Here is a 26,591-nt window from a genome sequence, read left to right as displayed (position 1 = left end):
GTATATGTTTCTACACATATAGATGTATGCTTGAGGGTACTTCATACTTTTGAGTGTTAAAATATATATTTAAAAAAAAAAAATATATATATATATATATAAACTGAAAAAAACATAGGTTTCAGGAATGTTATAGTTAGTTGGACATTTCACTCGTACAAAACCATAGAAATTCCGGTGTTATAGTTAGTTCAGCTAACTATAATGCACTGCTGATGACGTCACATATTACATCATTCATGACATGGTCAGTAACATCACTGATGACATCCCTGATGACGTCTCAAATGACATCACTGATGACATCACTGATGACATCATCCAGTGACTGTGTGTTTCTGTCAAGTTTAATTTTGTTTTATATATATGCCAACCTGTATTGAGGAATGAGTGGGTGTATAAGTGTCTGTATGGAGGATTTAGTAGGTACGTGACTGACTGTATAAGTGAGTGATTAAATGTGTCTTACTGAATGCATGGGTTAGTGACTAAACTGTGTGAAAGTCTGTATCAGTCCGTCTGTTTTTGTGTAAGCTGCTGCATGGGTTGGTGAGTAGCTGCATGAGTGTCTATATGGGTTATTGATTGCTTGCCTGAGTATTTGTATGGCTGCCTGAGTGTGTGTGTGTGGGTGGGTGGGAGGTGTGTGACTGAGTGGGAGGTGTGTGACTCTGTGCATAGATGTGTGAGTGGTTGATTCACTGGGTGTATGGGTTCAAGAGTGCATGTGGAGACAGCTGTATGGGTGGGTGAGTGTGTGTATGGGTGTGTTGGTGAGTGAATGGATGTCTCAGTGGTACATGTGCAAGTAACTACATATGTAAACGGCAGTATATGTGAGTGATGGTGTATATAAATAACTATATGTGCGAGTCAGTAATTGTGAGAGTGGCTGCATGGATGAGTGTGTATTTGTATCAGTGATTCTATAAGAGAGTAATTATGTGTTAGTATCTGTATGAATAAGTGAGGTTGTGTCTGTATAACTATATAGGTGAGTAAATGGAACTATGATTGATTCTTTGCATGACTGACTAAGTGTGTGAATAACTCTGGATATGTGGCAGTGTGTGAGTGTCTGTATAGGTGTATGAGTGCATATGATAGTGTTGTATTGATGAGTGACTGCATGTATGAGTGACTATGGGTGAATGAGTGGATGTGTGTGTAGACCTAGGAATCAGTCAGTGCGTATTTAGAAACTGGTATTGATGTGTCTATTTTTTCGAAAATGGTAGTCTGTTTTTTTAGAGTGGGTGTATCAAAGGTTATATTCAGGTGTGAGGAGGTGCATCAGATTTTCACGTGGATGATGTCATCAGTGATGTCATAAGTGATGTCACTGACCATGTCATGAATGATGTAATATGTGATGTCATCAGCAGTGCATTGCGGGGGTGCGAGTTATAGTTAGCTGAACTACCTATAACGCCGGAATTTCTATGGTTTTGTACGAGTGAAATGTCCAACTAGCTATAACGTTCCTGAAACCTATGGTGATTTCAGTTAATTTCTATGGTTTTTTAAATGCTAATTTCTAACTATAACGTGCCTGAAACCTATGGTTTTTTCAGTGAATTTCTATGTTTTTTTAAATGCTAATTTCTAACTATAACGTGCTTGAAACCTATGGTGTTTCCAGTGAATTTGAAAAGTTTTTTAAATGAAAATTTGTAAGTCTATTTATATATATATATATATATATATATATATATATATATATATATATATATATATATATATATATATTGCCACAGATCCGGTAAAACCAGAAAAACGGGTCACACTCACCAAGGGCGTACTTTTGCGAAAATTCCTTTTTATTTTCTTGTTCTCATGATTTTTTCAAATTTCCGGCATTTCAAGACAAACAAAAACCTACGCGTTTCGGCACTACCCGTGATCAAGGCACAGGTAGTGCTGAAACGCGTAGGTTTTTGTTTGTCTTGAAATGCCGGAAATTTGAAAAATCATGGGAACAAGGAAATAAAAAGGAATTTTCGCACAAGTACACCCTTGGTGAGTGCGTTTTTCTGGTCTTACCGGAATTGTGGCAAAGTAAAAGCGGCCTGGTCCCCCCGCTGGGAAACGTACCGCAAATGGAGCGCCAAAGCTGCAGGGATATGGACTAAGTTGGTAACATATATATATATATTAAAAAAATTGTGAATAATTTTTAGTTAGGAAAACTACATTCTTTTTAAAAAATATTATACAGAAGTCGCGCACCCTTCGCGCTCCCTACGTGATGGCTGCGCGCATTCCGTTAGCCATTTTGAAAAGTTGCGCTGGGGTGGCGACTTCGGCGTGATTTGTAAAGAATGAAATATCTTTAAATTAATTATAAATAAAAGTTTTCCTTTAAGTGTTTGTCTGAATTTATTGATAACAGTATTTTTAAAGTATTATTTTCAATATAATTTCGACTAAAAAATATTCGATTATTATTGGATTCGGAGGTTAGGAGGGATGGCCAGTTTGCTCGATCTATTTTGCAAGATTTTTTGGTCTAGTCAGATGGACACCCTCCTCCGGCTGAGGTACGTCTTGAGGATTCTATTCAAAAGGTGAGGAATCAACAGGCAGAAGTATCCATCAGAAGGGCAAGTTACTTACCTTCGGTAACGCTTTTTCTGGTGGATACAGTATCTGCCTGTGGATTCCTCACTGTGCCACCCCCCTGCCCGTTGTCCACCTGTTACTACCAAAAAGATGCTTTTACTGTTTGGCATGAATATTTTTAATATGTCTTAATCATGTTTATGTTTTAATAGTGAGAAATGCTTGATCTGTTGCTATTTCTTTATGCCTTTATTGGTTATGCATTTGTATATATATATATATATATATATATATATATATATATATTTATTTCGTACACTATGTATACATGTGAAAATGTGTCGGTCCACCCGTTTACCTCGGTGGCAAGGAAAAAATGGGTGGAACTGACGTCAGCACGCTGACGAGGTCCTCTTATGGCTCCAATGACGTCATACGGTGTTGCGAGCGGAGCCGTGCTATTATGACATCGTCGTCGGCGTGGGAGAGCTAGGAAAGAATTTCTGCGGAATGCTGGCGCAGGGGATATTCACCCAAGTGTTCAGGCTAGTCCTTTGGGAGCAACCTTTTATGTTGCTACTCCAGAAACCAAAACCAGTGATCCGAGGGCAGAGGCCCTGCAGATGGCACATGAGGTGCGGAGCCCAGTCATGTGCACCGGCGGGGCAGTGAAGTGACAAGCACCACTACCCACAGAAAAGGTAACGAGGGTACTGAATAACACAGGATCTTCTCTTTGTATCTGGCAGGAACAACAAGGGTAAAATGCCCTAATTGCAAACTGTAGAATTAGTGCTACAACGGTCCTCAAAAGGACCTGCGATGGATGCCGCTTCTGCCTTCCGTACACTGGAGGCGGCACATGGGTCACGCGGTATGGTCATACTGCGGTGGGATGCACTGCTCCACACTTCGGGGACAACGCTTTCCATTAGCTGTGTTTTCTGATGACGTGTCGCGCCGGCCCCGTCGAACAGCAGAACCCCTTTAGATCCAAACAGACTCTTCCACTCTCTCACCGGAAGTGAAACCAGGCCACGCGGACACTTTCACAATACAACAGCCGGGAATGCACTTTTTGGTAAAAAAAAAACACACATTCCTTCCTCCTAATTTATCAAATAAATGACTCACTGAAGAACATGGGCCAGCTTCGATCGGTAAACAGCCGTTACAACGACTTTTTTACTTCGCGATGCCATTATAAAGCATGCATTACTAGGCATGCGTTGTACATCGCGAAGTCATTACTACGCATTTTTTTTAGAACGCATGGTCCTTTTACCACACATGCCTTTACAACGAATTTTGTTGTAAAGGTATGTATGGCAAATAACCATGAGTTCTAAAAAAATGTAGACGATCCACGTCGTTGTAAGGAAAAAGAGGCTGTTCCGTTTCCTCACAATGACGTGCAACGTCCCTCAGAGACGACATGAAGCAGGAACCACGAGGAGAGAGGAACCACGAGGAGTGAGAGGTAAGGGAGACTGTGCATGGGGTGGTGGTTACTTTTCTAGCGTTTAGGGTAGTGCAGTGGTGTTTGGGTAGTGTAGGGGGTCGTGCTGAGGGTAGTGTTTTAGGGTTTAGGGTAGTGCAGTGGTGTTTGTGTAGTGTAGGGGGTCGCGCTGGGGTAGTGTTTTAGGGTTTAGGGTAGTGCAGTGGTGTTTGTGTAGTGTAGGGTGTCGTGCTGGTGGTAGTGTTTTAGGGTTTAGGGTAGTGCAGTTATGTTTGTGTAGTGTAGGGGGTCGTGCTGGGGGTAGATTTAGGGTTTAGGGTAGTGCAGTGGTGTTTGTGTAGTGTAGGGGGTCATGCTGGGGGTTGTGTTTTAAGGTATAGGGCAGTGCAGTGTTGTTTGGGTAGTGTAGGGGGTAGTGCTGGGGGTAGTGTTTTAGTGTTTAGGGTAGTGCAGTGCTGTTTGTGTAGTGTAGGGGGTCATGCTGGGGGTAGTGTTTTAAGGTATAGGGCAGTGCAGTGTTGTTTGGGTAGTGCAGGGGGTCGTGCTGGGGGTAGTGTTTTAGGGTTTAGGGTAGTGCAGTGCTGTTTGGGTAGTGTAGGGGGTCATGCTGGGGTAGTGTTTTAGGGTTTAGGGTAGTGCAGTGGTGTTGGTGTAGTGTAGGGGGTCGTGCTCGGGGTAGGGCTTTAGGGTTTAGGGTAGTGCAGTGGTGTTTGGGTAGTGTAGGGGGTCATGCGGGGGGTAGATTTAGGGTTTAGGGTAGTGCAGTGGTGTTTGGGTAGTGCAGGGGGTCGTGCTGGGGGTAGATTTAGGGTTTAGGGTAGTGCAGTGGTGTTTGGGTAGTGTAGGGGGTCGTGCTGGGGGTAGATTTAGGGTTTAGTGTAGTGGTGTTTGGGTAGTATAGGGAGTTGTGCTGGAGGGAGTGTTTTAGGGTAGTGCAGTGGTGTTTGGGTAGTGTAGGGGGTCGTGCTGGGGGTAGTGTTTTAGGGTTTAGGGTAGTGCAGTGGTGTTTGGGTAGTGTAGGGGGTCGTGCTGGGGGTAGTGGTTTAGTGTTTAGGGTAGTGCAGTGGTGTTTGGGTAGTGTAGTGGGTACTGCTGGGGTAGTGTTTTAGGGTTTAGGGTAGTGCAATGGTGTTTGGGTAGTGTAGGGGTACTGCTGGGGGTAGTGTTTTAGGGTTTAGGGTAGTGCAGCAGTGTTTGTGTAGTGTAGGGGGTCGTGTTTTAGGGTTTAGGGTAGTGCAGTGGTCTTTGGGTAGTGTAGGGGGTCATGCGGGGGTAGTGTTTCAGGGTTTAAGGTAGTGCAGTGGTGTTTGGGTAGTGTAGGGGGTCGTGCTGGGGTAGTGTTTTAGTGTTTAGTGCAGTGGTGTTCGGGTAGTGTAGGGGGTCATGCTGGGTGTAGTGTTTTAGGCTTTAGGGCAGTGCAGTGGTGTTCGGTAGTGTAGGGGGTCATGCTGGGGGTAGTGTTTTAGGCTTTAGGGCAGTGCAGTGGTGTTCGAGTAGTGTAGGGGGTCGTGCTGGGGTGGTGTTTTAGGGTTTAGGGCAGTGCAGTGGTGTTCGGGTAGTGGAGGTGGTCGTGCTGGGGGTGGTGTTTTAGGGTAGTGAAGTGGTGTTTGGGCAGTGTAGGGGGTCGTGCTGAGGGTGGTGTTTTAGGGTTTAGGGTAGTGCAGTGGTGTTCGGGCAGTGTAGGGTGTGGTGCTGGGGGTGGTGTTTCACGGTTTAGGGTAGTGCAGTGGTGTTCGGGCAGTGTAGGGGGTCGTGCTGGGGGTGGTGGTTCAGGGTTTAGGGCAGTGCAGTGGTGTTCGGGCAGTGTAGGGGGTCGTGCTGCGAGGTGGTGTTTCAGGATTTAGGGCAGTGCAGTGGTGTTCGGGCAGTGTAGGGGGTCGTGCTGGGGTTGGTGTTTCAGGGTTTAGGGCAGTGGTGTTCGGGCAGTGCAGGGGGTCTTGCTGGGGCTGGTGTTTCAGGGTTTAGGGCAGTGCAGTGGTGTTCGGGCAGTGCAGGGGGTCTTGCTGGGGCTGGTGTTTCAGGGTTTAGGCAGTGCAGTGGTGTTCGGGCAGTGCAGGGGGTCATGCTGGGGCTGATGTTTCAGGGTTTAGGGTAGTGCAGTGGTGTTCGGGCAGTGCAGGGGGTCATGCTGGGGCTGATGTTTCAGGGTTTAGGGAAGTGCAGTGGTGTTCGGGCAGTGTAGGGGGTCGTGATGGGGTAGTGTTTCAGGGTATAGGGCAGTGCAGTGTAGGGGGCCGTGCTGGGGTAGTGTTTTAGGGTTTAGGGCAGTGCAGTGGTGTTTGTGTAGTGACCAGCGCATGCGCTGGATCGCTAGGCGAGACCTAAAATGTATTGCACCAAGATGGCTGCCAACACTTTCTGAATTGAAGTGTTGGCAGCCAATTAGAGTCAAGCTTGTGCTTGTGTAGTTAGGTCCCGCCCAGATATATAAAGAGTTTTTCCTTTAATATCTCGAAAACTACCGAATGGGTTTACAGCATTTAAAAAAAACGTCGCTTTATGAACCAAGCACTACCTTTTTGCCAAATTTGGTGTAATTCCGTTCAGCAGTTTCAGCTGTAACCGTGTCTAAAGTTTCCTATGGGAAATTGATTTTTTTACCTCTATTTTTTGAATTTCTCAGGAACTACTGAACGGATTTACACCATTTAAAAAAACAGGTCTCTTTCTGAACCAAGGACTAACGTTTTGTTAAATTTGGTGTAATTCCGTTCAGCAGTTCGAGCTGTTGTCGTGTCTAAAGTTTCCTATGGGAAATAACATGGAGAAAACACATTTTGGGAGCCCCCTTCTTTCTCAACCCCCACTTGGCGAATCACCCCGAAACTTTCAGGATAGGAGCTGACCAGAGCGGGCCACAAGTTTTGAAAATTTCACGAAGATTCATCACCGGCGCCAAAGTTATTGGGAAAAGAACAAATGCTTTTCCTATGGAAACTAGGTCCTAACTATAACTATCTACTGGCGACCGCTAGTAGATCATATATATATTATATATATATATATATATATACATATATATTATCTACTGGCGGTCGCCAGTAGATAGTTAGGACCGTGTTTCCATAGGAAATCTGAAAATTCTATTTTGAATAACTTTGGCGCCGTTTGACGAATCCTCGCAAATTTTTCAAAATAGGTGGGGCGCTCTGCTCCGCTCCTACCCTGAAAGTCTCGGGGTGATTAGTCAAGCGGGGGCCGAGAAAAAAGGGGGGTCCCAAAACGCGTTTTCCCCATGCATTTTTCCATAGGACCTTTAGTCGAAGGTACAGCCCGAACGGCTGAACAGAATTACGTGAAATTTGGCAGAGAGGTAGCCATAAGCTCAAGGAAGTGCCTTTTGAAGGTCTCGTGTAAATCTGTTCAGTATTTCCTGAGAAAATAGCATTTAAAACCATATCAATATCTATACGCGCGCACCGTGCGCGCACCCTGCCGTGAGCGAGCGCAATTCTGAATTCTATATATATCTTGGGTCCCCGCACGTGGGCAGCACTGTTCAGTGCCTATGACTTTGATGAGTATACCCCTGGATGAGAACTAAAATTACAGGTAAGTGCGTATCCTTATTCATTCTCTGTTAAACAGCGGATTGTGTATTGAACTGTTTCAATGTCAGATGCTGGTTAATTGGTCTGCGTTGAGCTGTCGATCATGTGCTCGTGTGTATCTTTCATACGAATGTGTATACATTCGGGCATATATTCGATTGGGTGTGTTTTTTATGTGGTTAGGAGTATGCACACATAAGATTCCAAATGTGATATGGATGGTCTTATGGTCTGTTGGAATGCAGTATGGATGATATATTTGATAGATGTGAACATATGTGTTGTACACTGTACATCACACAGATTTGTATTTGGCCTGTGCCGAATAGCAAATGGGATTTTGGATTCTGTGTTAAACATATTCAAGTGCAAATCAGGCATATGCCTTAACTTCAAAATGAACCAGGGTAATAAAAACAGTAAGCCAAAAACAAAATTTCCATGGTCGATTAAAAGTAATTCCTATAGTACAATAAAATATAGATCCTGGCATTGCCAGACTCATAGACAGCGAAGATTCCCAAGAAGAAATTCTGCAAAAGACAATTCCATTAGAAAACCACAGCCCCCAGGGAGTGAAATATCAGGAGTAGTGAAAACAACCAGAGCAGGGGACAGGCTTACAGCATGTTTAAAGGGCTATGAGAACGAAAGAACTACCCAACTGCAACAAGCAAACCTCAGTAAGAGTCCATTACCATCTGTCCCTGGGAAAACAAATGTAGACTGAAAAATTGCATTCAAACAATATAGTCACCACAAAGAAGTGCAAAAAAACATAAACACAGCCTCCTTGCACATTAACCAATGATCTATTACAAAATGTACAGATACTCTGTTATTGATTCCACTTTACTGTTGTTGGACTGACCTAACATGTTTACTAGTTATTGGTTAATAATAAGGCAAAATAATAAATAAACAACAACACCGTAACATATTACACTATACAATATACACGTTGCAACAAGGATATTTTGAAAGAAGACACAGTTCTTCAAAAAAGATAGATGTACATTTATACTTAGCATTTTAACCATAATACAGAAAAAAACTCCCAACTACACGTTATAGGTATTGAAATGTATGCACATTACATAAAAGCCAATTATTCTTCCCTATGGACATTTAGGATGAGCGCATCTGGACTCTGTATGTTGGCTCAGTGGAAGGCCTAATTTGATATGATTTGTCGGCCACCAACCATACTGTTGACCATGCTTTGTTGCTGGGAAGACTGGAAAGAAGGGCAGGCTTATCAGAACCCACAAGGCTTGGTTCTGTTTATTTAGGTGATACCAAAATCAGTAGTCTTAGACTTGAGGCAATTTCTGTGCACCTTTATATTCAAATGCTGGTGCTGCAAGGTTCATCCCACTCCTGCCGTCCTTTTTATTTTAGTATCTACTTGTTATCATTGACTGACTTTCTGCAGAACCATTACATCAAATATGCAAGCTGGTGATATCCAGCTAGCGGAGGGGGATAGGACCGGATATAACAACCACATTATGGACTGCATGCTGGAAATTCAAAATTAGCAGTAAAATAGCAGATTGTCCTTGAATGGGTCAATAAAGGAGGTTCTTGGACTATGATCAGGGAGTCCCCTTAATCTGATCAGCTTTTCTTGGGAACACTCCTTCTCTTGCCCTGGCAGGCAGAGGGTTTACAGTCAAGGTGATGCAGATTTAGTACAAGGGTCTAGATCACTCCAACTGTGGGACAACTTCATTGGTTATTAGTATCAGCCAGAGACAGGTTTAAAATCCTCACTGTGGTCCCTAAGACAAAGCGTATGGCACTTCCAGTCTACCTGAGATGACGTCAACAGATCTCATGCCAGTATGAAGCCTTGGATCTAAAGTGGCTCCAGTGATGGTGGTTCCGTTTTGGAAGAAAGCTTGTTATAGAGGGGATCCTTGATTGATCAGCCGGGGCGTTGTTGGAACACTTTGTCAGTGAGGCAAATCCCAGGCTGTAGGCCTTTCTGCAAAGTTTTATACACCCAAGTATCCAGAGAATATTTCAAACAGTTGTTCTGGAATGGGTAAGCTTAAATGGTACAAATCCATACAACTTTTTCTAGGGGTCTTGTACCATGTGCCTGTAAACAGCCTAGTAGAATATGGCTGCACATGTTACTGATGATACATAATGGAAGGGCAATGACATGGAGAGTGGCGATTCCTCTTTCTTTCATGCCCGCCACCCAAAACATGCAGAGGAGCTGATAGTGGTGGAAGCAGATTCCATATCTGTGCAGCAGTGAGGGATTGTGTACAAGGTGGGCTTCTAATTAAGTGCTAAACTTCTATTCTTTAGACTAGTGGTTCTTAACATTTTGACTTCTGTAGCCCTCCACTGATTAGCTGTTGGAAACAGGGACCTCGGTCAACACAATTTTTGTGATTTGAACCTCAACCCCTCCCACTCCTTACCCACAATACTACAGAAACAAGTGTACATTAAAGAACTACACAAATTCAGAAATATTTTTTGTAATTCAACCAAAAATAATCTCCAAAATAGAAATTCTAATGAGAAGATTTAATCTTTTCTTGACATTTGGTTTTATTTCTAAAGGACAAAGAGCGATATGCTTAATTCTAGGATATCACTTTAAATTATTTGCCCCTAATGCATCCTTTCTTTTTTTCACCTTTATCAGTAGAAGAAAGTGACCTTTTACCATTCAGCCGTGACATCAGGATTCAGGGCAATATTTTTCTACAAAAATATATGCCCCATTTGTGCCCTTCAGAAGGTGTTATAGGCTATCTCCCTGCTTTCACAGACTGAACATTGGGAAATTTGGTCGGTGTAACTTTTTGAGGTGCATAGTTGTACTAACCATTACAAAACCAGTCAAAGCTGTAATGCACTCAGTTTTCTGTTGCTTCAACAGACACAAGATAGAAAACTATACCCTACTTAATGAAAGACTAACCCATAGGAAGTAGGGTGCCTCAAGTAATTGAACTGTAGCCAATGTTTGATCTTTTACATAGAGTATGCCAAAAATGTTCCAGGCCTTTCAGTAGAAGAGTGAATATAGTGCTTCAAGAAAGTTTGACAGCAATCTTGTTTTTAACTTCTGGATAATGGAGATAGTAACTAAGGGTGTTCCATTAAAGTCTGTTACCCAAATCCAGATTAGGGATTCTCACTGGGTTGATATTCCTGATTCTCCAACAAGGGAAAACCCATATTATGTATTCATTTTCATTTTGTCGTTGAAGGTTATTAAGGGGTGTGCCTGGTGCTGGGCCTGTAGAGGATGTACAATTCTATCAGAATCAGCTATTTCATGATGAGGGCCCTTGAGATGATTCTCCTGTTGTTAAAAGAAACAGAACAAAACCACTACAACCAACTACCATCAAATAACAAATATAAAACTTAAAGAACAATAGTTACAAGAGAAATTGGAGAATGGAGCGCTGTGGGTGCAGACAGGCTCACAACGCATCGTTACACGCTGAACTCAGTCATTAAAGAAGGGTGTTTCAATGCCTCTTCCAGTGCAGACCCAGAAGAGATTTTCATGTCATGTTATAGAATTGTACACCCCACTACTTTGAACAGTATCGGTCTGGCCTGCAATGAGGTCCTCTGTACGGGGTCCCTGTAGGCAATTGTGTGTTGGGTTGTGTACTCTCTGGCTGTTTCTAACAAAAGAGCCTGATCTTCTGGCCATGTGGTGCTCTAGAAGTCATTTCTCAGATATGTCTGCCTGCAGTCTTCTGCTCTTCAGGACTCCCAAATGGCTGCTCTGCCTTCCAACTTAGGAAAAGGAGTGAGGCGCTACTTGGGTAAAGAAAGGGTAACTGGCCTGAGGTGTAGGGACAGTGCGAGGTGCATTGCACTCAATGTGGAGCTGTGAATGCGGGTTGCCTCTGTGAATGCTCCCCACCTGGTGCTCCTCACGTTTCTGCCAGTATGGAGCTACAGACTACCATGAGGACCTATTCAGAGACATGTAACTTGGCTGCCTGGCAAATCTGTGAATCCGGGTGGCTCCAGCAAGAAAGTGGCATTGGATGCAGTGCCACTGGTACTTCACAAACATGATGATATCATTCCTCAGTGAATTGGGATGGAGTTGGATTTTATTTGCTCACCCTATCTAGTGAATGTAATTGTTTTTAGATCTGGTCTTTGAGACAGCTAGCTAGACTTGTTTTACCCAAAAAATCATACATAATATTCTTCTGACCACAGCATAAAGCATGGGACAGTGGTGAACCTACTTTACCCATTGGCTCCCTTCACTTTGAGTGACTGCACAAAGCCTCTACACCGCTCACACCCACCTACAATAGTTCCTTTCTCTTCAATTGCAAAGGTGGTTCAAAGTGTACTCTGTTTTATTTTTAACTTTAAATACAGGGTATTTATTTTGCCTGCACTTCTTTTTAAAGGTTACGTTGTAAAGTGTTTTACAGACATTGAAACTACCTACAATTTGAGTGCTTAGTTAGATGGGAATTTTTTCTTGTTTCCTTCTCAAAGAATAATATTAAAATGTGTTGAGTAAACTGAAAGACTTATTTTTTTTAAAATCACTAGTAAAACAGCTGCATTGGTGAACATTTTTTTAAATTGAAATTTAATTTGCAAGCAAAAAGTGGTCACACTTAAGTGACAGCATATTTTCTTTTTTTCTTTTATGGTACATGTTTGCTATAAAGTATTTAGGATTTAAATCTAGTTTATAGATTTTATAGAGCTAAGATACACCTACATCCATCGCCGGAGGTGTTTCAGTGGTAAATAGCAGGCATGCATCGCGCAGCAGTAGAAGAATAGGAAAGAAATGATAGAGAGGATCAAAGATGGATGAGGAGGAGGTTGGGGGCAAGCGTCTGGTGTCTAAGCTTCCAATAAGAGTACTAATGCTCCAGCGATCTGCAGGTTGTGTTGTGGATGTCAAACACAGGATCCGTAGGTACTGGGGAAAAGACAACTCACGAAATTCATCAGACATTTACTGTGTGCAGGTTTGCCACATCTTGTAAAAGCGGGGAAGTTGTTGTGTGGCGACTGCAGTTAGCTTTTCCATCCCCGATAAGTGCAATTTTTTGTGTAGCCAGTCCGAATGTGTGGGCACTGTGTCTGTACTCCATCTGGCTAGAAGGATCTGTTTTGCTGCCCCCAGTGCTAGGGTAATCACTCTGCCTCTATGCGATCGCAGCAGGCAGGTGAGTGGGTTGGGGAGACCCAGTAGTATATAACACAGTAATTTGGGTATATTTGTGGAAAACATAGCATTTACTGCATCCAGGACCCCGGCCAGAAAGATTTCAATTTAGGGAAGTGCCAGAGGAGATGTGTCAGTGTCACCAGCAGTGCCCGCCTCCTGTGGGGTCCCAAGTAGCTATCCTGGCAGGAGTAATGTACCAATAGTGGGCGATCTTCAGGAGAATTTCTTTACTAGTGGTGTTGAGGGCGGAGGTGCGCTTGATGTAGGATGTCATTCAATTTTTTTCTATCTGTGAAGGGGAACTCACACTCTCTCTCCCATCTGGCGCATGCAGGCGAGGCAAGGGGGCTCAGAGGTATTATCAAAAAGCCATAGAAATCTGAGAGTAGTTTCCTATCTGTGGAATCCATTTCTCAAAAGCTGTCAATACCCTACCAGCATGTTGGCGGATCTATGGTTGGGTCACTCAGTGCACTACTGTCAGAACTGCCACAGTGTGCCATGTCTGGGAGGTCATAACATGTCTGCAGAGTTTGGAAGTCCATGAGCCCCTCAGTGTCAAACAGGTCCCCCGCATGTTTACAGTTAGATTCCTGCCATGCCTTAAACGCTGACCCCATTGCTGCCGGTGGCACATCTGGGTTACCTATCAGTGGCGTTTGTGGGGAAATAGGTGTGGAAAGACCGTGTCGCAGTTGCACTCTATCCCAAACTCCAATTGTGGATCTCCCAACTGGGGAGATGTCGACGCTGACTGGCCTATGTGGTTTAGGCAGGCAGGGTACAGTGAATTTTCCATATGTGCGTGGCTGCAATATAACGGTGTAAGACCAAGGCGTCTGGCAGAGCTCCGAGAGTTGCGTCCCATTCGGTCCCCATCTTGGACACACCCCCGCCATAAAACTATTTTTAAAAACTTCCCATGACCTGAGCTTGCCAGAGCCAGACCTATTGGCATTGCCAGTACTTATTTATATTTTTGATTATAACTATAATATTCTATCAACTGATGTTTATTAGGGAATTTTCAGTGCTTTTTTCTCTTCTGAAAGAACTATAATTTCCGCTGAACATGTACATCAGTGTCACACATGCATATGCCCTAGCTGCGTATGGTACTATGCAACATACATACAATACACAAATATAGCAATGCATTTTTTACCATCAGTGGCATCCTGCATGTACATCCACACCTCTTGAAACAAAGTTTTTTTTATTTATCCCAAAATGAATCCGCAATATAAAATGAATCATCGCTAACATTGAATACATGTATGCAGTATCTGCTGTACTCTCTCTACAAATGTATCTACAGAAAGAATGAGAAAAGTCAAATAGTACCATTTGAGGGTTCAGACAGAGTGCTGAGAAAAATTTGAATGTGTGAGAGTCCAAACTCCAAGCACTCAGAATTATTGAAAGGGGAACAAGTCACTATCGATTGAGTAATGCTGTAAGGAATCTCAAAAAGCATTTTTGATGCTACTCATTCTGATCTTACATTTACATGAGTCTAACAAAGGGATATGGACACTGTTCTTGAAGTTAAGACATCTCTACACATTTTATATTGTTTCTTTTTTGCAGAAGGGAAGTTCCATACCTTAGAGCCTTTTTCTGTAGGAGTCATGTCACCCAGGCACAGTCAAACATGGCCAGCAATGGTGCCTTGTTGATCATAAAGGGGTCATATGGCCTCCTATGTGAACATTTCAAACATACTTGTAAGAAATCGGTTTCTAACCTCTGAAAACCTCCTGTTTTTTCACCTATATATTTTTTTTAACCAGTATTTTAAATGGAATGGTGCACCAGGAAAAGTTTCTAATTTCAAATGATATTCAGAACGGTGTATCTCAAAATGGCAAATGTATTCCTTATTTTCTTCTTTATTGTTGTAATATATTTTCAAGACATATTGTATTGTATCATAGACTTATATAGCGCAAAAAACTGTCACCCTATGGGTATCCTGGCGCTGCGACTTACCAAGATGGCACCAGGCAGACCAGATAGCCTATTCGCTGATTTAACAAGCTCCTCTTACTCATCCCTAGGTAAGAGTCAAGTCTTTACGCTTTTTCTGAATGGAAGCAAGGAATTATTTTGTCTAATATTCGGGGGCAAATCATTCAAGAGACGTGAGGCTGCTACAACAAATGCTCTGCCACCCATCCTGGTCTTCTTAAATCTAGTGGTGGTTAGCAGACTTGCACTGGAAGAACGAAGATTTCTCCCAGGATTATACCAGGTGAATTTCTCCTGCATGGGCAGTGGGCCCAGACCATGTACTTCTCTAAACACAATACAAAGACATTTGAATTGAATTCTATTCTTGATGGGTAACCAATGAAGGTCCTTTAGAGCTGCCGTCGTTGAAGACCTGCGCTGCCTGTTTAATGCCAGTTTGGCTGCTATGGACTGGATTCTGCAGCTACTGATTGTGATGCTCCCAAGTATAGGGAGTTGCAGTAGTCCAGTCGACTTAAAATTATACTCCTCACTACTAGAGCTCTAGTGGCACTAGGCAGTAGTGGGAGAATCTGGCATAGCGCTCTTAACAAGGAGAAGCAAGTACTAACCGTTTTATTGACTTGTGACTCCATTTGAAGATTATCACCCATTAAAACCCCCAGGTTACGTACTGTTCTTGCTGGATAGTGGTTTGTCCATGGGGGTGAGTCTGAACTCCAACAGCAGATGCCGCGTCATTTTGGCCGTGGAACAGTACACAACCTCTGTTTTTCCTCCATTAAATTGAAGAGAGTTTGTCCTAAGCCAATTGGAGGTCTGATGCATACACTCCTGAAATGTGTCTATAGATACTGCCTGATTTCCTTCCAGGGGAAACACCAATTGTGTGTCGTCCGCATAGTTGACTAGATCAATTCCAAAGGACTTGATAATAGGAATCAAAGGGCGTAAGTAGATGTTGAATAGAATGGCGCTTATTTCAGAGCCCTGTGGCACCCTGTGGCGCACCAGGGTCTTTGTGGATGTGAACGGTGAGATGGTCACTACCTGTTGTCTACCCGTCAAATATGATTGCAGCCACTTCAGTGCCCGTCCTTTCACTCCTATATTCTCTAGTCTTTTCAACAGTATTATGTGATTCACTGTGTCGAATGCGGCCGACATGTCTAGTAACACTAGTACAGATGGAATACCATTGTCGGCTTGCATTCTCAGGTTGTCCAGTACGGTCACTAGGGCTGTTTCAGTTCCATGACCTGGTCGGAACCCAAATTGGTCCTTATCTAGCAGATGGTTTTCTTCTAGATATAAGGACAAAGACTTACTAACTGCTCTCTCCAGGATTTTTACTGGGTATGGCAGGAGGGAGATTGGTCTGAAACTCATTGGACTTTTAGGATCATGAGATGGTTTCTTAAGCAGCGGGGTCACCACTGCCTGCTTCCAAACTTCTGGAACTATTCCTTTTTCCAGTGACTGGCAGCAAATCTGCCGCAGCCAGGGGAATAGTTCTAGCCGAAACTCATTCCATATCCCATGTGGAAGAGGTTCCAGAGGGGAACCCGAGGATATACTTTGAGCAAGGCTGTTAAATGTATCCTCGGTAAGAGGGTGAAAGCACTCTAGAGCATGCGGCTGACGGCTGTGAGATGCTTCTATCTGTGGCTCTTCTGCTAGTGTCTAAGATGATTCCTTTTCCTAATCCAAACAGCTGTTATTGTTGGGGTTTAAACCCCCAACAATTTTATTAATCTTCTCGTCAAAATGGGCAGCAATATTGTCGAAAAGTTTTTGCTTTGCATCCACCTTATTGCCCATGCAAGCTGGATTGGAAAGGTCCTTTATAATATTGACAAGCATTGGCATAGCCAATAGGTCTCGCCTTTGGGACCTTATAAGTGTTTAGCCATGCAACAGTTGCATAACTAAATACTTATAAGGTCCCAAAAGCGAGACCTATTGGCTATGCCAAACTGCTGTGCGGCCGCGAAAGTGTAAGTAAATCGCGGCGCGCGCGCCCGCGCACATGCACTGTAGCTCTAGGCTTGCCTGGTAGCACTTTTTGGAGCCCTCTCAATAAGTCTCGCCAGACCAGCGCATGCGCTGGGTCAGGCGAGACCTATAAAGCACTTTAGCACTATTAGGCGCTTGCAGGATTGTTTTGGCATAGTACTCTGCTTTGGACCTAGAGATAGCTTCCTTATACGAAGCCTGCAACAGTTTCAGCTCTTTTTTATCTGATTCTATATACGACCTTCTCCATTTTCTCTCGGCCTGTTTGCTTTTTTCTGCATCAATTTTAACTCCTAGCTATACCAGGGAGCTGAGGGTTTCTTTCTGTTCTTCAGTCTTTTTTCCAGAACAGTCTGATCCAGGGTACGATTTATGTAGTTACAATAGATTTGATAATTTTCTTCTACTGAATTGCTAGGGACAAAAAAATTCTGTTCTGGGAATGTCGGGTATTGTCTATTTTTTACTAGCTTAACCCATTCTCTTCCCTTACAGTAGGTTACTGGCCGATTTGTATTATTTTTTTTGAAACCTTTATTACAGAATGCAAAAGATATACAAAGATGGGCCTACAACCTTCAGGCCGGCCGCTAGCAAGCAGTGAGAGCATAAAATACAGTCATTAAACACAAGCGGCAAGTGATAAAGGTCCCAGAAGTCGAGGGAAGCGTTGGCGGCCACACCGGCCGGACCCCCCAAATGGCGGTTCAATTTTTTATAAAAAACCACAAACAAATCCACAAGGCAGCAAAAGTCAAAGCAGCATTATGAGCTCCCCTGGGGAGGACCCTACCGATCCACAGGAATAGGGGGGGGGACAGGCCGGGACAGAAACAAAGTAGACACAATGCCCAGAACCAAGGTGACAAGCAGACTAGGGAGACTGGGCCACTGCCAAGTCAGGCGTCAGCGGCGGGGTACAAATCCCGCCACGATAGGAGTTCCAGGGGCCCCACACCTTCACCCATTTCCCAGGCTTACCTCTCGCCACATACACTACCTTCTCCCGAAACATACACCAATCCATGTTGTCCTTCCACACCGAAACCGTTGGTGACCTCTGGGAGCCCCACAATTGTTCTATGTCACGCTTGGCCACCATATATCCCAGAGTCACCCACCACGTCTGCGGCACCGTATAATCAGTCGGCTCCCACACATTTAGCAGACATCTCCTAGCCTCGGGAAACAGCGCCACATGCGTGACCGCTTGCAACACCGCATGTACACCACGCCAGAATCGCGCCACCTCCGGGCATTCCCACAAAATATGGATGAAGGTCCCTAACGAACCACACCCACGCTTACACAGCCCATCCACGGCATATCCCATACGCATCAGACCCGGCCCCGAAACATAGACCCTGTGGAGTATTTTGAGCTGGACGAAGCGAAGGCGGGCCGGTATGGCCACCTCTTTCGGGGAGGCCACCGCAGACACCCAGTCCTCGTCATCCAGCTCCAATCCATCGGCGACCCATGCCTCACGAAGGCCAGTCAGCAGTCCCGAGCGATCGTTGATGAGCTTTTTATAAATCAATGAGACAGTGCCATCCGGTACATGCCCATCTAGCACTCTATCTTCCAGAGGGGAGCACTCCGGGATGGAGGCAACATCCGGGAATACAGAACACAGCGCGTGACGAACCTGTACATATCGGAAGTACTCCCTGTCCTGCAACTGGAATTCCTTCTGCAGCTCATCGAACGTTTTGAATCCCCCCCTCGTCCAGAGATCGCCTACCCTGCTGATGCCTATCATGTCCCACTTCTCAAAGCCTTTCGAGGGCCACAAGCAACCCAGTCGCTCAGATGCATACAGTGGCGTCGCCCGGGTCAACCGATCCTTCCACCCCATAGCCAAGTTTGCCGCGTGCCACACCCGTACCGCGACCCGCGTAGGGCCCGTCAAACGTGCGTCGAGCGATGTAGAGTAAAGCGCACGATTATAGTCGCCACCCGGCAGTAACAGTTTGTCCATTTCAAAAGCCGGGTTAAGGGCGGGCCCATAAAGGCCGTGGTTTATCGCAGCCAGCTGGGAGGCCCAGTAATACCGTTTGATGTCCGGGAGGGCGACCCCCCCGTCATACCACGGGAGCGTCAGCTTCGCGAGGGCGATACGCGGCCTCCCATCCCAAAACAGGTGGCGCTGCAGACCCTCCACCTCCCGAAAGTAGCGCGCCGGGACGACGTCCATCGTGTTTTGTAAAGCGTATAAGAAACGTGGCAACGACATCATCTTAAACAGTGCCGCACGGCCGAGCGGCGAGAGCGGCAAGCGCCTCCAACGCGCCACATCCTCCTTCAGGCGCTGGAGGGGGGGGAGTAGGTTCTGTTTATATCGGGCCGCAGCGTCCAGGGTAATAAAGATACCCAGGTACTTAAATCCCTGCGGAGCAACCTGGATAGGACAACCCCGCGGAAGGATAGGAGCCTCCCCCGAGAGGACATACACACAGGATTTAGCCCAGTTGATAACTAAGCCGGAGTTGCGGCCGAATGAACGCAACACATCCACTAACACAATCGGTGATTTGCGCGGGGAAGCAAGGTACAAAAGAATATCGTCCGCGTAAAGGGATACGCGATCCTCATACTCGGGGGTCCATCGGAGACCACGAATCGAAGGGTGCCACCGCAGCCACTCCGCCAGGGGCTCCAAGGCAAGCGCAAAAAGGAGCGGCGACAGCGGGCAACCCTGCCGCGTGCCCCTGCCCAGTTCAAACGGCGCCGATACTCTACCATTCACCGCCACCTGCGCCAGCGGTCCGGAATACAACAGTTTCACCCAGCCAATGAATCCCGGGCCAAACCCAAACTTAGCCAGCGTCGCCCAAATATATGGCCACTCAAGCGTGTCGAACGCCATAGTGGCGTCCAAGGACGCCAAAATGGCTGGCTCTCGTATGAACGGGACCCTCGCGAGCACCCCGTGCAGACGCCGCAAGTTAAGCGCGGTGTTGCGATGAGGGATAAAGCCGGACTGGTCCTGGTGGATCAGATCGCACACCACGCCAACCAGCCGATTAGCCAGCACCTTGGCGAGAATTTTCGGCTCCGCATTCAACAACGAAATGGGCCTGTAAGACGTGACCCGATCCCGCGGCCTCCCCTCCTTATGAATAACCACAATAGTAGCAAGACGCTGGTCCAGCGGGAGGGAACCCACCGACCGGGCCGCGAGGAACATAGCACGGAGATGCGGAGCCAGCGTATCCGGTCGTAATTTGTACAATTCAATGGGAAGGCCATTAGGACCCATGGCCTTGCCAGAGGCGAGGGCAATCTCCTCAGATGTCGGGGCCGCGTCCAACGTCAATTTATCCTCCTCCGAAAGGGAAGGCAGCGCAATGTCTTTAAGCAGGTCATGGGAATCCTCTTCCGAGCGGGAAGATACCGGGGAATACACCCCACGGAAATACTCAGCGAAACAATCAACAATTTCCTCCGGCTCAGTGACACACACACCATCCAGTCTCTCAATCGACGGGACAACTCGACTCGCTCTCTCCTTTTTATCCAGCCACGCAATCAATTTACCAGCCTTATCACCCACATCATACAGTCGCCCCTGTTGCTCTCTACTCAGGCCCCTGGCTGCCTCCGTGACTAGGGCCTTGTAGTCCGCCTGTTAGAGTCGGAGAGCATGCAGTTTGTCATCCGTTACCCCACACTCCAGATCACCCTCCAACTCAGTTATCTCAGATTCGATACGGGTCACCTCCTCCCGCACGCGCCTCCGGGAATGGGAAATGAGGGACAGGGCCTCCCCCCGGAGTACCGTCTTAAACGCCTCCCACAAAGAAACCGCAGACGACACAGACCCCACATTGTCTTCAAAATATCGCTCAAGAGATTTAACCAAATCAGCGCGAATTGTGGGGTCACGCAGGTACCAGGAATTAATCGGGACCACCCTCCCCTCCCCCCTCGGGACAATGTCGAAATGCAACAGGAGCGGGGAGTGATCTGAAATACCCCGAGCCAAATGTCGTACCTCCCCGACCCTCCCTGCCTGTGCTGCTGGCATCAGAACATAATCAAGCCTCGAAAGACTACCATGAGCCCCGGAATGAAAGGTGTATTGTATCTGCGTAGGGTGTTTCAGCCGCCAACAATCCACCAGCCCCAGGGTATCCAAGAGGCCAGATAACCAAGCTTGGGCACGGGGGAGATCCCTGGGAGGGTGACGATCCTCAGTTCCGGAAATTACAGCGTTAAAATCCCCCCCAACCACTAGAATCCCCTCCGGCAGGCCAAGGAGAAGGCGCCCCAAATCAGCAAAAGTAGTTGTCTGCAACCCTGGCGGGACATAAACAGAAACCAAAACAATCACTTTACCCTCCAATCTACCCACCAGAGCCGTATATCGTCCCCTATCATCATGGAGCACCTCATCAACCTCCAACGGGAGCGAGGTTTTAACCATAATGCCCACACCCCTCGAACCAGATGTGAAGCCCGAGTGGGCTGCAAGGCGATAGCCCCGTCTGTTCATGGCACGAAAGGAGTTTCCAATGAGGTGTGTTTCCTGCAGAAATACTATATCGGGTGAAATTCGTTTTAAGAACTGCAGGACCACTCCCCGTTTTATCCTGTCCCCCAGTCCATTGACATTTCAGGACAAAAGGCTCAGTCCCCTACCCCCCATCATAGCCAAAACCGATCAATCTCCCCCCAGAGAGCACTTTAGCGATAGCACAACAATACTTCTGCCTTGTGGTACAAATAAACAATACCCAACCCCAACCCAACATCCCAAACAAAACTCCCCCCTCCCTGCACCCCTGCATGAGCCCAAACAGCCCCCCCAACTTGCAGTGTGCCTGTCGCCCCTGTGTAAACTAAACTACAAAGACCCCCTAGAGGAGGAAAGAGAACCCCCTCGAGACACAACACCACCTCCAACGGAGGGGAAACAAGACACAACAGTCAAGAGACCCTAAGCATGGCCGAAAGGTGGCATCATCAGGAATGAGCCCCAGTGTCAATACCTCATACCCGGTCCGGTGGGCACTCTCCTCCCGCCGCCCCCATCCCATCCCGATCATGTCCCCCAGACAAAGTGTCCAACCAGTCCCCGGCCACCTCAGGACGGTCAAAAAAGTGAGTGCGACCATCAGCCTCCACATGCAGCCTGGCCGGGAAAAGCATGGCGTATTTTAACTTCATGTCTCGAAGCCGCCGCTTGACGCCCATGAAACTCAGTCTCTGCTTCTGGACCGCCTGCGTGAAATCAGGATAAAAGTTCACCTCCATGTTCTCCAGCTTAAGCGGCCCTTGCAGTCTGGAAGCTTGCAAAATCGCATCCCTATCCCGAAAGTTGAAGATACAGGCAATAAGAGGCCGCGGAGGAGCTCCGACCTTCGGTCTGCCGCCAGGAACTCTATGGGCCCTCTCCACCGCGAAGAATTTACTCAGTCCTCGAGGCTGGAGATGGGTAGAAATCAGGTCCTCCACAAAGAGATCCGCCGCCGAGTCCTCCCATCCCTCGGGCACTCCGATAATGCGAATGTTATTCCTCCGGGCCCTGCTCTCGGAGTCCTCCAGGTGCCGATCCGTGAGCGCACTTGCCTGCCGGAGCCGGCGCACTTCCGTCTGAAGGGCCGCTACCTCAGTCGTGAGGCCCGACGCGGTGTGGGCCAAGGAGTCAACCCGGTCATTTGTCTTAGATAGATCTGCTCTAACAAGGTTGACATCGATGAGGACCGCATCGAGTTTGTGCGCCAAGGTGTCGAATTGTTGGCCTACTGAGGTCTTCATCTCAGCAATGGCGCCCATGACGTCCTGCAAAGTCAGATCCGTAGGCAAATCCGGGGCATCCGGGGGACACTCGGAAGACTTGTGCGATCCGCCGGAAGACCCCTTCGGGAGGGTGTAGCGATCCATAATGTTGACTTGAGGTGCGGTGCCACGCCGGGTCGATTTGGCCTTCAGCCGATCTCCATCCTGCTTCGTGGCCATCGTCGCGTATCTCTCACCCTCACCAGTCACGCAGTGGAGAGCAAGCAATCAAGGCCGTGAGCCCCGGGGGTCACCTCAGGAAGGCGGAGCGGGTCACCGCAGGCAGGCAGGCAGGGTCCCCCAGCGAGGCCACCACCACACAAAGAAGCGCCGTAATCCCACTCGCGATGATGGCAAGGGGACTCAAAAGCGAAAGTGAAAGTGTGGGGTACGCGACTCGCCAGGCCCGGCCCGCCATTGTTATTCACTTCGCCACTGGGTCACCCCCAAACTCGAGTCCGGGGTCAGGAGAGAAGCAGGCCGCAAACTTCAGTCGATGCTCACCCCGGCCCCCGGGGTCCGATTCAAAAACGGAAAACGGGTACCACCTCGGCTCAGGTTCACCGACACAGTCCCCTCAACCGATTCAGGATGAAGACAGGATAAACGTAGGAGGTTGCGGAGGTCCTCGGGAGCCTCGCACCTACGCGGCCATCTTGGTTGCGCGCTAGGCTCCTGCCGATTTGTATTATTAACTAATCTGGGTAGTGTTATCCTGAAATGGATTAGAAAATGATCAGTCCAACATTGGGGCAGTACATCAATCACCTCTGTCTCGCTCCGATTATCAAACAGAAGGTCTAGGGCATGCCCTCCCTGATGAGTTGGCTGGTGCACCAGTTGGTGCAGATTAAGGCTTCCGCATGTTTGCCTCAAATCTCTCAGAGGGGGTCCTAAATTCCCATTATCCCAGAGGTTGAAATCCCCCAATATAATCATCCTTGAGTGTGTTAGGGTCAAGTTGGCGAGGGTGTCAAACAGGACTTGATATTGGGTGTTTAGACCCGGGGGTCTATAACATACTATACCTGTTAGTACTTTTCCTCTTGCCTCTTGCAGTGAAAAGCCTAATAATTCAATACCCTCGACATGGTCAACGTGTGTGGGGTAAAATCCCATTTTTCTTTAAACATCATCCGACCCCCCCCTCCCCTCCCAGATGGCCTGGGTTTATGAAAAATGTTATAGCCTTCTGGACATACGAATCCTAACTCTACAGTGGAGTCAGTCCTAGTCCAGGTTTCAGTTAAAAACAAAGCTCAAGGCACTCTAACATAGTTGATACCTCTTGGTAGTGCTTCACTAATGGCCTGCTGTTGATCAGACCACACCTTAGTCTATCCTGGGTCTGGTCAGCAGCAGTAACGTTAAAGTTATTGACCATGGCTTCTTGTGTCCCCCTAACATTCCTCTTACCTATATGGAGGAGTTGTTCCCTGGGATAGCATATTCTACCGTGTCCTTGAGTGACACTAACAGCATGGCTGGCGTTGAGCGCGATCGGATCGCGGACGGGGGCAGACGGACTTGCCTCTGGCGGGCCATCGGCGCGCCCGCTGCGTGCTTGCATCACCCTTCCTAAATAGAGAGGTGTGTGCTGAGTGACCAGCCAACTAGCGCGCTAACCAAGATGGCGCTGACTAGGAAATGCGAGTGCCGGTAGAATAATTCCCGTTTGGCAGCGAAATGCAAGATTGTTTTAAGGTGCAAGTGAGTGGACTTATTACTGTTTTAAAAAGCTAAAAAGTATTTTCAACAATTAAAAATACGGCATCACAATCCTCCTATTCCCATGCCCCACGTAACAACAGCATACAGAATAATAAAAGCTTTTAAGCGAAGAATGCTTTCCAACAAGAGCGAACTTGCAGCAAATAGCGTTTTGGGCTGGTGGTCTAAGATGTTCTAGGTTGTGCGTGCTTGCATCACCCTTTTTAAATAGGGAGGCGTGTGCTGAGCGACCAACCAACTAGCGCGCTAACCAAGATGGCGCTGACTAGGAAATGCTAATGCCGGTAGGATAATTCCCATTTGGCAGCGAAATGCAAGATTGTTTTAAGGTGCAAGTGAGTGGACTTATTACTGTTTTAAAAAGCTAAAAAGTATTTTCAACAATTAAAAATACGGCATCACAATCCCCCTATTCCCATGCCCCACGTAACAACAGCATACAGAATAATAAAAGCTTTTAAGCGAAGAATGCTTTCCAACAAGAGCAAACGTGCAGCAAAAAGTTGTCCAGCCAACGCATTTAGTTCAAAAACGTTTTCGTGAACTTCCTCAAGGCTCTCAATCCTTACTCGAAGTCAATGGTGAGCTTCAGGTTCAAGTAAAATCACAAAATTTTGTAATGGAGATCCAATCCTCATGTGCTCATATATTAGAGTTCCTTTTAGTATTCCATGTCCAATTGTACCCAGTTTCTCAAGTGCACAAAAATGGGGAATGTGCTCCCATCTGTTTGGCCTGCAATGTTCACATCACCCTCCACGGGAAGGCAGTACCATGCTTTAAACCCTCATGTGCTGAGTTTTATTCATTGGCTGGCGATGTGCTCAGACTGTCGGCTACATTTCCCTGGAATCCTTGAACTCCCACAATTTTTGGAGACAATGCAGATATATTCGATCATCAAGTATAACTTTCCCTGGGTCTCACAGTAAAGTATCCTTGCTAAGCAGTCATGCTACAATGTTGCTGCAGCTAGGACCTTTGTTTTAGAGTCATGATTCGTGTTGCGAGAACGGTTTTTTACTTTTTAGTTTGCTGAAGAACATTTTTAATACAGAGAAGTATTCTGGAAATCAATTTGTGTTGGAAAACGAACTTTGGATTTTTTTTATAGATTTGGCCTTAGTACGGAAAGACTTTAGAATATATTACATTTTTTGAAAATTGTGTTTTTTTAAATAACAAAATGAAGGTAAGAGTTCTTGCATCAAGAGATTCTTGATTATGATATGTTTATGAGAATGCGCTTTTTTTTTTAAAGTTTAAGTTTATTGAGACCAACAAGAAAATATAATATACAATTAAAGTCCGTTCGGAAACATAAGTGATTATGATAGATACAATAAAGGATATTAAGCATATTGGGGACAATCAACACGTTAACCTAGAATAAGAAAAGAAAAGAAAAAAAGAGGAAAAATGGGGTGGGGGAAGAAAGTAATATAAATATAATTGGAAGAGTTCAGAACAAACTATGACAATAAAAGAGATACAATGGAACATTGCATTGCATGTAACTTAAAACTCTAAAAAGAATATAATGATATAATTGTACAAGTAGAATATGTAAAACAGTATTAGATTATTCAAACAAAAGACAACGAAAACCAGATCAAGGTGGTTTACGAACATCATCTGACGTTCTCACATTAGGAGTAATTAAAGTACTTGAAGAGGCGGAAGCAGATAAATATGTAGTGAGAGGGAGCCATAACAAACCCCTTTTAACTGCTAATGATACAGGGGTAACATAATTAGTATCAAGTCTATGATGAAAGCAGATGGCGTTCCACCAGGCTCTATAAGTAACTTTATCTGCATTTTCCAATTCGAGGTGATTAGGTGTAAGGCAATAGCAAGTAACAAATCAATTAACTGAAAATGTGACTGAGGTAAAGGCCATGAAGGGGATAAAGAACCTAGAAAAATATTTTAGAGGGAAAAGGGAATTTTAGTGTTAAAAATGTTGTTAATTTGAGACCAAACTAAACGCCAAAATTTAGCAATATTGGGACATTCAAATAACATGTGTTTTAAGTCAGCCTTTAAACATGGACAGGACCAGCAGTGTGATGAAGTGGTAGAAGAGAAGGAAGCTAAGTGTGCGGGTGAATATAATGAACGTTGATATACAAAATAAAGAGTCTGAGTAGTATTTGCCGCCCGTGAAGTTTTATTGATCTTTAACCATAATTTATCCCACAAGGAGATAGGCCAGGATTGTAATAAGTCCTTTTCCCATGCCAATTCAGTCCTTGCTTTGCACCGCGTTGAAAGAGATAAAAGGCCTTTGTAAAGGGAAGATGCA

The sequence above is a fragment of the Triturus cristatus genome, chromosome 3_1 (assembly GCF_964204655.1).
Source record: "Triturus cristatus chromosome 3_1, aTriCri1.1, whole genome shotgun sequence".
In the NCBI taxonomy this organism is placed as follows: domain Eukaryota; kingdom Metazoa; phylum Chordata; class Amphibia; order Caudata; family Salamandridae; genus Triturus; species Triturus cristatus.
The sequence above is the reverse complement of the archived record's forward strand: the minus strand, read 5'-3'. Positions refer to the sequence as shown.